The sequence below is a fragment of the Cynoglossus semilaevis genome, chromosome 15, assembly GCF_000523025.1.
Source record: "Cynoglossus semilaevis isolate Cse_v1.0 chromosome 15, Cse_v1.0, whole genome shotgun sequence".
NCBI classification, from domain to species: Eukaryota; Metazoa; Chordata; class Actinopteri; order Pleuronectiformes; family Cynoglossidae; genus Cynoglossus; species Cynoglossus semilaevis.
The window spans coordinates 7,148,535-7,160,368 of NC_024321.1; positions in this window are offsets into that span (position 1 = coordinate 7,148,535).

An 11,834-nucleotide genomic window follows, 5' to 3' on the forward strand; every position below is an offset into this window, starting at 1 on the left:
AGACATTAGTGGCCTTTGATTAAATGCCCATGTTTCCTTGTTGTTCTGTTCGGTGGCGCATGTGCACATGAAAAATGACTTCGCCTAAAGCCCCTAAAGCAGTCACCTACGACGTGGTTTCACTCTCTGCCATGACAATAAATAATCCTCACCCTTGACAGCCACATAATTAATAGTGATGTTTAGCAGGTCCATTTCAACGGACCCACTTAATCTAATTTTGTTTCCACTCGCGATTTGTAAATTACTGCAAAATGACGGCCCATTTACCACCATCCCTGCCTCAGACAATGGCGATTTTTCTTCCTGTGTATTTCCTTTTTTCCCCAGCTCTCGTAAGAATTAACAGAAGAAGTCGTCTTCTTCTTCTCCCCCTACTTCCCCTTTAGCTCCTATCCAACTCCCAGACTCCCCTCTCTGCTTTTCTTTCCAATTTAGCCATGTCCTAAGCTGCTGAGACTCTCAGACATTGGCTGTTGTACAGCTTCATCAGAGCACATTATGAACCACTGATCTGAAATGCCAGCACCACAAATGTCTTGTTCACATGCCATTATTTACAGCTAAATGTTGAACATTTATAATCATGGTGCACTACATTGGCATTTTTGTAGTGCGCTGATTTGCAGCACCATTGTATACATATAATTCCTTAACATGCCAAGAAATTATCTATCCATCTTCCAGGTGTACAACGACTATTTTATCATCAGGGCATTGATTCAAGAATAAAAAATACACTTTATAGTCATGCTGTTAAAAAGCAATCCCTTCACTGCTGAACATAAGGTTATTCTGAGGTGAACTCTAAAGTTAAAGCTTTAATGTTTGGTACGTTACTAGGTTATTAATATATAAGGTAATGTTGCTATCGTGTGATGCATTACGGCTGCAGAAAATGGGGGTAATTATTACATATATGACTATGTAAAGATGAAAATTAATCTAAAAACTGAGCCAAATATCGAGTTTTACCATATCACCCAGACCTAATGTCTACTTGATATATAACTGCACTTTCAGGAAAAATATCCTGTTAAGACAATGTGGACCTGTTTCACGTCTTACAATTTAGACATAAATGACTAATTTAGCTTATTAAGATTGCACATAAAAAGGCTCTAAAACTCTTTAGACAAAACCAGATTACCAGGAGATGGGGTTAAATAGGCTACATGCATTCACATCTTCATTCTCACTTAAACCAGAGCTTCAGAAATGAGTTTCTGCCTCATTAACGCCAGGCTTTGGTCACCATTAGGAATTGTCCAGGGTAAAGGAGACTCAGAGAAAAGAAAAAAAAAACTCAGAACTTCTAAACACAATTAGGGCTAAGAAGAAAGTTTAAACAGAATTCTGAACAGAAAAAAAAAAAACGCCATATGTAGGTAGACAAAAGGTCTCCAGCATTACTCCTTACATAATATACAATATATCATAATACCTAATAAAGAATTTGAGGTGCTGCAGTAAATGCAGTAAGTTTCCAAACCCCAGTAGTATAAATTTCTGCAATTGTACATTCATACTTGGAGTCCATTCTATCTCATCTTAATTATTAAAATCATATTCATATCATCTCAGTTATTAACCCAGGCTGCTATAAATCAGGTGATACAGATGAACATACTTCATAGGTTTGTAATGGCTGCTATTTCTTTGTTGCATTTCATATTCAAAATCCATATCTGTTTATTTGAATCAAGCCAGAAAACTAAGTTACCATAACCATGGTTGTACAGATGGACACATTAATATTTTGTTGCTATCGTTTTATTGTTGCATATATAGTCTCTTTTTATTAATATCTTAGTTGAATATCTTTAGACACTTTCCATAAGGTGTTTGTTTGCAAACAGTTCCCCCAAAAGGTTTCCATAAAGAAAATCTGATTCTATTGTTCATGATACTGTGGACCCAAGAAATGCTCCTGTTCTTTCTAAATTGATGCAAAGACTAAATACAAATGCATGAGGCAGAGAAACTTTTTTTTTTTTTTTTTAAATCTTGCCTTACTGGCAACCAGGAGCTTGACACCTCCGGCAATGTCTGCAAGGTGGGACAGTCATTTTCACCAGGCAACAAAAGACTGATGGACCCTGACGAACACCACCAAGGAACAGGGAAAACCATTAGGAGGCACACTGGACAAAGCAGCAACTCATTTAGGCTGTGACAATCTCTACAGTTAGGTTCCAATTAAAAACCTTTTTCTTAGACGTTCAAGTTTCACTGGTCTCCAGTACAGACTTTTGGTGAACCATAAATCTACAATTAAATGATCTTTTTGGGGATTGTTGTTGATCAGCCGACAGCAATTCTTTCTTATGGTTTGAATTACTGAAAAACACTGAAAAAAGTCTGCTGTTTTCTAATTATTTGTGATGAAATGTGTTATAAAATTATAACTGTCACTACCCGTTAGCTGCCTCATGTTTTTTTATATATATATTTATAGGTGCACCAGTAGGCAGATAGGAATTCTGTGTTTATGGTTAATGTGGGCCAAAATGTTAGTATAAATTCTGGGCAAATTTCCATATTATTCTAAAAGCAGTGTCCATTACACAAACTGATCTCTTTAGAAACCCGACATGTTCAAGGAAGTGCTTCTGTCTGTACAGCTTTATTTGCACCAGTAGCTCCATTAAACTTTTCTTGAAGAATGTGGAAAAACACAGTACATAAAACTGACAGTTTAAGAAATACAAAGTTTGGGGACAAAGACAAAGAGCAAGAATTCTACCCATGTTTCCAAGACAACCGCGGCAGCACAGCTAACGTGACTCATGCCGACTAGCTAAGAAGACTGTAAAACAAGGTCCTATTGAGGTGTGCGACTATTGAAAATGACAGCACAAAGAAAGTTTGGCAGTTATTTTATTTTCAATGATTGTACTTCAGGGCCACAGCCGGTTAAGTACACTCTCCCCCTCAAGGAAGAGACAAAACCCAATACAGCACTGCTGCAGACAGTTAGCAGAGGCAGGCATGTGCACGTGTGGGGGGGTATTCACAGTAGATGGGTAATCAGACGGATCTCTCAGGGATGGTGGTGCAGCTAAACAACCATTTCCAAAGGAGGGAAACTTAAAGAAGTAAGAAAAACTTGTCTAAGTAACTCCTTTTACCACCCACATGCAAACACCTTGTCAACTCCATCATCCTTTTCACATTACAGCAAACTCTGCAGAGAAGTGAAGATTACCACAGCTGCTGTAATTGGAGAGCATGTGATGAGTGCACAGTGGCTGGGAATTTAATTCCACTCAGTTTAAAGGCTCAGTGTGTGGCAAAATGCAATAGTGAGGAGACGGGCTGAATATTGTACACCTCGCCCCCCTCCCCCCCCCCCCCCCAGTTTGTTACATTGTTACATGCTAACGTTATCTACACCAACACACTAAAAGTAAAAATAATTATATGAAAAAAATTGAAAAGGTTTCAAAGAATAATTGGTCACACATTACTTACATAGAACTGTGTCTTATTACTTAACTCAATTGTACTTTTGGCAGTTATTTTATCATTTATTATAACACATATTTGTTAACAGTTTACTTTTTTTTAATTTAGATCCTAAATTGTACACTGAGGTTCATGTTACTCCACTTCAGCCTGTCTTACAGGTTGACCTTCATAGATTCAGGAATTCCGTTTTATTCACAATGGATTATTACCCTAGCGCAACTCCATTTCCAACCCAAACTTCAAAATTCAAATTACATACAAAATGGCCAAAATAATAATAATAACTACTATAATATAATAATAAAAATAGGTAAACAACAAACTTACAGTTCTAATGACCACAGCATGAAATACTTCCTGTTACTTCTTAAATATCTGATATATGAGTGTGATATTTCTTTTCTCTCTCTTTTTTTCCCTTTTACATTTAAATTAAATGACATCTATCTATAGGCAAACGTAGTTGATTTGGTTCTGGGGTCTGCCTTTATTAATTAATCGCTCGGGTTTGATGTAAGAAGGTTGAGTAAATTTACTATTAATATTCACTGGCCAAAATATCAAAAATGATTGACTCACAGAGATCAAAGTTATATTAACAGGCTGTTTTACATGTCCCATGGTGCTTTTTCCGCAGCATGGCTCTTAATCCAGCCCTTTAGGTGTCTACTTATGTGCTTTTATGGATGATGGAGCCAACACTGAGCCCACGCCTGTGGCACCAACAGCCTTTGCTTTTTTTTTTTTTTTTTCCATTTGCACTTTCTTGGGTCCTGCAATATAAAAATTTCACACAAGAGACTTATGTAATGAAAGCCAGAGAGGTTTTCATTATTTATACAGGTTGAATGATTATTCAAAAGCATACAACTCTTGTCCACAGAATCTCTTAGTGTTTTCTTTTTCACTGTTGCACTCTTCTTTTTTGTGTGGTCGACTCTGGCAATTTTTAGTGAAGGTGGATGTTCATAAAGCGCATGCATATATGCATGTGCATTTCCACAACAATGCTCTGTGCAGAACATAGAGTTCCTTGCATATCTAGCAGGTCAGGCCCCTCTCTCACCAGGCAGCCGTCTCCTTAAATGAATATTTGCACAGTATTGATTAGCATTAAACACACAGCAGTGTCTTTCATTTGCATGTGGCAGCTGGGGATCATCACTGGGAGGAGAAGACATAAAAAGAGCCCTGGAAATGAGGAGGAGATATGGAAGGAAGATAGAGGGCTGCATAGGGGGGAAAAGGATGGAATGTAGGTTGTGTGGGTGGTGGGAAAAGATGTTAAAAAAAAAAAAATATATATATATATATCTTCTCCCAACAGGGCTCCCCCTTAATAATCCTCCCATTATCTTGTGTGTCTTTGCTCACTTTCATGCCTTGGGTTGCAATGCTATGCAGCAATTCTGTCATCAACCAGGGAGAGAAAAAAAAAACACTAGGCTGGCAGAGGTGTAACATAAGGGGGGCTGCAGTGATGGTTGGACCAGGCATCTCACTGATATCTGAGAGATAATAATGTGTGGAGGCAAGCAGGAGCCATGTATGTCTTACGGAAAGAATAACTGTTCCCCTTTTAAGAGGTATTTCTTAATTGGCCTGGCTGTTGTTGTCATCGAGAGGAACCGGGTGACGAGACTGGTTTGAAAGACTGGGGGAAAAAGAGCAGGAGAGGAGACGAGTCAGAGAAAGAGCATCTGCACATGGCTGAGTGTGTGCATGCACGTGTGTGTCACAGTAGTTGGGTGCACTGGTGTCGTTGGAGTCTTTCTTCACTGCACCTCTGTTGTTCTGGGAGCAATCTCGAGCTGCGCTTCGACTGAGGAGATTTTTTTTTCACAAACACACATTTAGGTGCACACACCGTGCGACACATATGCTCCCAGACACTTGAGAAACAGTTTGACAATGTACAGAGTACAAGTGAAAACTGCCTGCAGTTTGGCTTTCACTTCATATGAGGCATTTTCTATGCTAGCTCAGCAAAAAAGTGCCCTCCACAAATAGTCTTTAAGTGGGGTTCTCTCCCCTTCTTTGAACTTTGTACATCACATTAGCTGTGGTAAGTGAGTTCTGTTTGTGTCTCTGTTTATGTTTGGGGCACAACATACCAACTGGTGCAGTAGAAGGAGAAGTAAAAGTCATTTCAGTTTAGCTGGGAGGGAAGGTTTCAGCATACAGATGGAGATTTCAGAGGAGACGGGGCTTCACTGAAGGACAGCGCAGACGGATCGGCTTTGAAACCTAACGTAGCCTCCTACCTCAAAGATGTTTACTCTTTTAATAATACAGAGTGATACTTCAAGACACAGGGAGCTAACAAGGTATTGATTCTAGCTCTTCACCTATACCTCAGAACTGCAACTGTACTTGTTTGTATCACTGAAAACCTGCAGAGCCTCTCTCTCTACATTAATCAATTCTAAATGGGGGAAAATAAACAATACACAAAGTCTACTAATTAGTATATCAAATATGTCTGAATGAAAGCAACACATATCATTGTGGCTGGTATAAAATGCATAACAATTTGAATTTTTTTTTTAAAAAGAAAGGTGTTGGTCTGTAATGGGTATGCACAATATGTCTTGACCGTATGTTGATAGTCAATAATGTACAGACAGCTACAGTGCAACAATAATCTTAAAAAAATAAAATACCAGAATTGGATGAGACATATGGTGAAAAAAGGCATACATATGCTAAAAGTTTATATTTTTGTCTGCCAAGAAACCACTTTTTCACACACTATTTCTTCCCTCTTTTTTCAGTCTTGAAAAATTGCCATTTTAGATTTTAGTTGCAACTACAATTCTACACTTTTATTCCTTCACTATCTGAGTGCAATGTAACCAACAGTCAACTATTATTTGTGGTGGTGTTTATGTTACACATCATTATCCAAGTTACTTGCACACTTGTGTCTGAAGTTTGTCTGACCTAAATTTTACTTTTAGTGAGAATTCAGTGTTGACACAGCCCATAAAAACCAGATATGGGTCAGACACTTGGACAGAGAGGAGCGGTTAGCATGCTAATGCAGCAGGTGTTTTTATTTTTCCAAAACCATCTAGGAGTGTTTTGGAGATTTTTTTATTAAATTCCCTGGAAACCTGAAGAAGAAATAGCATGGATTTGATTGAGTGCCTTTTAAGGTCCCCTCAGATGTAGCTCTAAAGAATGAAGGACTGATATGGAGAAGGGGGAGAAAGATTCCATACAGTCTTCACATCTATCCAAATCCCACCCAAATCCCTCTACATCACACTTATCGAGCCGTGTGCAGCATGGTACACTAACTCCCATCGGTCTTATCACAAGGCTCCCATGTATCACAGTTGTCTGCGGGAAGTGTGACTTATTCAACAATTCCCCCGGGATTATATATGCAAATCGGAGTGGGTTGGTAGCCAACATTAATCACAGGGGTTCCTTGAGTACACTCGAGAACAAAACCTTAACTGACCATCTAATTTTGTATTCGTCCAGGCTTCGTGTAGGACACTTGTGAGACTGCATGTTGTGCATGTAGACACAGTATAAAACCCCAGAGGCATAACCCTAAGCATGTACTTGTTTTTCCTAAGGGCAGTGTACAAATGTATATAGTAGCACTATAGTTGTTGACCATAAAGACCCAACAAAAATCTTGAATGTTACCATGCAGTATCTCTAACGTTAAGTGTACAGTTTTAGTGTCCAAGTCGGACATGGAAAAACTGAGCTTGGTCCCTTCACATGCATACGGAAGAAAAAAGGTGATTTTCAATCCAAAAACATTGTACAAAAGCTGGCTGTTGATTGTAGAGTTTTCAAGTCGAGCCATTCTGTGCCGTCTCTTGCTCCTCTGAGCCCTTTTACTCCCGCTCAACCACACTCCCTCATCTCATTAATGCCATTTATTCCACATTAGACGCAGTGAGAGTTTGTTTGGCTCAAGAAGAATAAAACACAAATGTCACAATGAGATTTCCAAAGTTTCTAACGAGACAAAGTTTAATGTGGGTGCACTTCAGATTGGAAAGGCAGATGGAAACCCGCCAGAAGAGTCTCTCTGTTTTAAAGATTTTTCAAACAGCATTCCCTGTGACGAAAGGTAGGGCAGAGACAAAATGATTTATTGACCTCTGGTTATACAGATAGAAGCGAGAAATGAAAGGTGCTGAAACCACATCAATATGCTGGAGAGTTTCGTCGGCAATATTATACCTGAAAGGTTGTTTCTGTGGTATGTAAGATAATATTTTATCTGAAATCCAGTTAAAGAAAATCATGATGTTTGAATAGGAACTCGACAGAAGCCGTATCGTCAGTTCAAATTAATTATGTGCCTCAAAAATTTAATCTAATCTCTCTTTTGAAATCTAGAAATCTTTAAGTATGAGTTACACCTTACTGGTGAGAGTGTCAGCATACTGCTGAAAAGGCCAGAAAGCGAAGACAAGGAAAATGCTGTGTGTAATGTAAAACCCCATCAGCTCATTTGAAGTGGATAGTTAACTGACTCTGACTTCAACATGTCTCTTCTATTTGTAGCTTTAAATGAAAGGTTGTGTTCAATTGTATTGAAAATCATCTGTGAAAACCAAGGTATTTTTCTTCACTGCATAAAAATCCAAAATTGCAAAAATAAAAAAAAACATTAAAATGCAGTTGTACATAAATATTAATGTTTTATATGCTGTATAAAATTAAGATTATTGAGTCTGGTTATTGTTTTGTTTTGTTTGTTTCAATCAATATGGGAGAAAAACAGAGCAACACAAAGGCTTGTTATTATTGGTAGTGAAATCAGTGGCACAGTTAATGCCATATGCCTGCTGTTGGGGTTAAATACAGCATGATGTGATAGCTGCAGCAGTCACAATTATAAAGCCACCTAAGTCTTTCAAGTGACTATCAGCCAAGCTAGAATCCTGTGACAGATTGATAAAAAAAGAAAACTTGAACATGCTGTTGCCATGGCAAGAAAAGTCCTAATAAAATGTATTCAACTGCTTTTTATCTTCACAACCTATAGCAATTTTTGTTTTTGTATATGACAAGGTTTTGAGGGTTTTCTTTGTTGTTTTTTTTTTTTTTTTTTCACATCTTTACTGGTTGGATTTAGGATTCATCGCCTATTGCCACGGCATAACGTCAATGTTTTATTTATCTGACTTTTCACTGAATCCATGTAAAATTTATCCTCCAGAGCTAATCTACTTCTTGTTCTGCACCGAGCAATGCTTGGCACCACATTGTAGAATGCAACCAAACAGCATTAAGAGGGATTTACCAAAGGGATGATAAACTACTGACCAGTGATGAAAATCACTCACTGCCTTAATCCTTCTAATTCTACGCCTCGTGAAAAAGGTGATACGAGGTTGTGTTTTGACAACCTTGGAGGCAGACGGGCGATGGGCGAGAAAGCGAGTCATGTGGTAAAAACCCACCTCACCATGTAACCTAATAGAGCCGCGTGAATAATGTCTCCCTCTGCTGAAATAAAAAAATGAATAAATAAATAAGCTCCTTGTGAGTAATAATACGGGGGGGGGGGAGGGGGGGTATTAACCAAGGATTGTTCTGCAAATGTGAGGCTAAATGAAAAAACACCACACCAAGGTTGGAATGGGGAAATGATTAGAGCTGATGAGAGCAAGTGTGGACAAGCCAGGGTGCATTTTTTAAAGGTCTGTAAAATTTACTGTTGTTTGAAAGGTCACTGTCTGGTGCTGGCAGGCTGCTGGGAGTTGTAAACGACCCTTCTTATCAAATGTTAATGCTGGCGGATCTCACGTCACACACAAGCAGCAGCAGCAGAAATATGTCTTTGAGGTCCTGCAGGTTCCATGGAAACAAGTCATTTCATTTACATGAGGAAATGCAACCAGCTAATTGCTTTTCATGGAACATCAAATAGCAGGATGGCTTTTTGTGGTAGGGGCCAAATGGAGCGCTCATGGGAGGGGAAGGGAAGTATAAGACATCCCCGGGGCCTGTTGAATCAGTCTGTTTTTGTCACCATATGTGTCATTAGAGTCAAGTCCAGAGAAGGAGAGAAGAAGATTTGGTTTTAGTGTGCAATGTCATTTCAATAAAACGCTACATTGACTGTCAGACAAAATGAGGACATGGACGTTCAAGACACATAGATGTTTTCTTAAAGGATGGCTTTAGTAAGTGAGATGGTCAATTGATGTGTGGATGACAGTGTAATAAGCAGGATTTGTTCCTCTGTTTGTATGTGGTCCTGGTATAGCTGTGTGGCTAAATGTAGAGTAATGTTTAAACAAACAAAAACACATCCATCATGAATACATCCATTGGCTGGTGTACAGTAGGTAGTAGTGTATAGTGTTTGCAGGAGTTGTCTAATCTGTGACTATGAGATCACTGAAATCAACCTTGAATACATTTCACTTCATTTTCAGCTAGTTGCTAACAAAACAGCATGAGATCACTGTCTTCATTTATAGAATATTGCGTATGTTTTTTTTTTTTTGTAAGACGATCAACGTTAACGCTGGTGTCATTGTATAAATTAGCATCTTTTATCTTTTCTAAAGTTTAACAGATAAAACAACAAATATTTTTCATGTAGTTCTAATTTTAATACACATACTGTGAATTACATTTAGTGCTAAAATTATATTATAAAATGGCTATTTTGGCATTGAATTTCGCAGAGCCCAGTAGTAGGGAATAAAAACACTCAAAGCGTGTGTGCGTGTGTGTGATGCAGATGACCGTCAATACGTCGATCAGCTACATCTCATGTGGTAACTTGTAACTAGTGACTAAATTAGAATGTGTGCCCACACTGACTCAATCAATTAAGACACTGTGAATATTGCGGTGCCTCCTGTGTTTCTGTTGTAACATTATCAGACAGATACTGTAGGACTCATGCGTGTTAGATTGACTGGAGGCCACAGGGAAGATGACACTGTCTGTTTACCATCTCAGGACTGATAAGGCCATGCCATGGAGGCAAGAAAATTGATTTGATCATCAACTGCGTGACAATGAATGTTAATTTTCCTCGAAGATGTAATCTTTGTCATGAATGATTGGGTATAGACATTAGTGCAAACCCTCTTGTTGGAGCTCGTATGGCTGTTATCATTCAGCCTTTGTCCTGGCTGAATGGGAGATCAAAAGATTTGTGATTGCAGTAAGTGTGTGTGTGTGTGTATATATATATATATATATATATATATATATATGTTTGGTGTTTGGTTGGGTTTTTTTTCCCCCGAACAGGTGTAGACATCACAATATTCATAAAAATAAACTTCATAAACTTTTCTTAAATCCAACCAATTGGCAATATCAAGAAAAGGGAAATACAGCATGCATATAAATTTGCTTTTCATTCCCCCAGAAAGCTGTTAATAAGAGTCAGTTCACATTAATCGAAGAAAATATCGCTAACGCACTCAGGTCCCTTTTTTTCCCTTGTCTTTCTTTCTTTTTTTCCCCCTTGCATTTACGAGTGTCCCTGAGACACATGGCATACTAATCACCCTGGCAAGGCCTGAACCCGTGTCTGGAAAAAGTAACAGTGTCACTGGTAATTACACATGTAGAGTAAGGCTTGTCCAAACACAATTGAGATGTAAAAAGAGGAGAGAAGGCTGCACATGTAAATCCGCCGTCTTCTTTTCCGTACACACTGACACGCTGTTGTGTTTTGCAGTACAACCCACACCACACACACACACACACACACACACAAACTCTTTGTCTCTGTCTTCCCCTATCCTCTTTCTTTCTCCTTCCTCCAGACAAGACTGCAGCAGCCTCATCCGTCAAAGAGGACAAAAGTCACCTCTCAAAGATACCTCATTTAACATTGCCCCCTACTGTTGAGAAACACGAACAACAGCTCAGGGAGAGAAAAGCGAGATTGCATCTGCTATCATCCGTTGCATGTCCTTCAAAAACGACTGAATGAATTCCATGTTTTCTTGTTCTCTATATAATGATCTACGTAACTGTACTGCATAAATACATGTAGAAAAGCTGGACAAGCCAGCAGGTGCATCTAAAGTTGGTTTATCACAGGATTTAGTCATGAATTTTGCTCTATGTTAGTTTAGTAAGGAGTCACATATAAATGACATATTTTAAAGAGACAAAGACAGAAAACAAAGTAAATTGGGGGGGTTGACGGTCATAGATTTAGACAAAGACAGAAAACAAAGTAAATTGTGGGGGTTGACGGTCTGTGCTTCTTTGGAATGGAGCGCTGGTGTAGAGCATGTAAATGGAGCTACAGAATCTACGTTTAGGCTATTTTCAAGTCTTGAGATGCTGCATTCAGGCGACTTCTTTAAGTAACCTTCACAGAACGGCGGTTAAATCACAAC